This window comes from Cygnus atratus, chromosome 2 (assembly GCF_013377495.2).
Source record: "Cygnus atratus isolate AKBS03 ecotype Queensland, Australia chromosome 2, CAtr_DNAZoo_HiC_assembly, whole genome shotgun sequence".
Taxonomy (NCBI): domain Eukaryota; kingdom Metazoa; phylum Chordata; class Aves; order Anseriformes; family Anatidae; genus Cygnus; species Cygnus atratus.
The window spans coordinates 3,722,097-3,724,011 of record NC_066363.1 but is presented as its reverse complement, the minus strand read 5'-3'; the positions used below and the strand labels follow the sequence as shown (position 1 = coordinate 3,724,011).

The window sequence follows — 1,915 nt, the reverse complement described above, 5'->3', positions numbered from 1 at the left end:
AAGAAGATTGGGTTCATCCTGATCATTCAGGATCAGGATCATTTCCTACCTAGCAAAAAAAAAAAAAAAAAAAAAAAGAAAAAAAAAAAAGAAAATGATGTGAGAAGTTAGAGCTTCTTAGGTCTTGAAGTAGCTGATGTAATGGGTCGCAGAGGACAAACACAGCCACTGTCATGGAAAAATAAACATTGTTTCTCTTTTTAAATACAATCATATCTATCTCTGTGCAAAGCTGTTTCTTAAAAATAATGAATTTTCCATTTCCTTGTCTCTTCTCTTTTCTTAGTGGCTAATCTTATTCTATCAACTAAATCTGAATAAAAACATTGATTTGGCTGTTCATAGAATGGCTTTGGTTGGAAGGGACCTTAAAGATGATCTAACTCCAACCTCCCAGCTATAGACAATGATATCACCACTAGGTGAGGTTGACCAAGGACCCATCCAACCTGGCCTTGGACAAAGTTTTTTCTCGACGAGGATGGGATTCGAACCCACGCGTGCAGAGCACAATGGATTAGCAGTCCATCGCCTTAACCACTCGGCCACCTCGTCATGTAGAGCCTGTGGCCTTTAAAGTAAAAGAACTGCTTTTGCCAGGGCATGTTTCTGTTTCTTAGGAGTAATGTCCTTTAAACGAGTAGATTGGAATAGCTGTGGATAGAGGTAAATGAGTATTTGTCATTACCCAAGCTGGATCCAGCAATGATTTGAGGATTCCTCTGTTGTTATACAATGCACACCAGTATGTATACAGAAATTGGGCTTAATTTCAACGATTCGTCATCATTATTATTATTTTATAGTCTATGTTATTATAAAATACCCTCAGAGGCTTGCCCAAAACAGACTGCAAGAGATTGTACCAGTCCCCCTGTAAATCTGGAACAGAGATCTGTAGCTGAAGCAATCCCGTCCCACCATCCTGTCATAACCTCTAGAGCTATCTTTATTTTAGAATAATTCTATATGTCCATATAATTCACACACAATACTTCAGGATGTGGAGTGGTCAGGGCTCATTCTCTGTCTGTGGTGCCAACCGATAAAGTCTGACCACTTCCATAATTTTAAACTTTATTATCCTCAAGGCAGTTACACAAAATCAAACCAAAGCTGCTTTGGCATGCGGAACTGATCTGTGACCTATGCTAACTCCTTTACCATGCCCAAATCATTTGGGAGAATGGTAATTGTCTTGAACTGTTATTGTGCCAGGGACATTGCTTATAATTTAACAGCACAGACACTGAGGTGTCCAGCCCAAATTCTGGTGCCAGCTGATTTATTACTTACAAATATTTCCTTTGTATACATAATGGCCAATACTTTGTGTTTATATTGTGTGGATAACATAAATTTACTATTAGAAAAGCAAAAAAAAGATCTCCATGGTGTGAAGTAAATGCTTTATTGAATCTACCTAATGAATTACTACTTAATTCATAGCTTAATCAATCATTTTGTCTCTGCTATCCAATTTCAGAATACCTACCCTGCATGATGCAGCTGTTGAGAAAGAAGTTTCCCACTGCTCTGGGCCTGGTGTATCTCTTTGAGTTTGCACAAGTTGGTTAAATTAATCATTCTGCATTCAGCACCAGCTCAGTCAATATGCACATCGATGCTGCTGCAGACAGTGGGTTTTCATGTGAAGCTGGGATGCATGGGTTTCCATGTTGCTAATTGATGAGTTCATACAGTTTCATTAGCACGCTGAGAGCATGCAGTGCATCTTCTGCCTTTACAGAACCTGAGATTAATCTAATGTGAGTCATTTGGAATAAACAACCTTGAGTGCAATATGATGAACTTTATATTGGCTTGCTTATTGTGATTTTTTAATGACCATAGTGCTTTTAGTTAAAAGTTAGGGGTTTTTTGTTGTTGTTGTTGTTGTTTTTCTGGAAATCAG

At 38.1% G+C, this 1,915-nt stretch overlaps 1 non-coding gene across 1 annotated transcript; it reads right to left on the bottom strand.

Annotated features, from left to right (window-relative positions):
• Window positions 1-473: 473 nt before the first annotated feature.
• On the bottom strand, window positions 474-555 carry TRNAS-GCU (transfer RNA serine (anticodon GCU)). Its single transcript has one exon. It is a non-coding gene; the product is annotated as a tRNA-Ser (tRNA).
• Window positions 556-1,915: the final 1,360 nt, after the last annotated feature.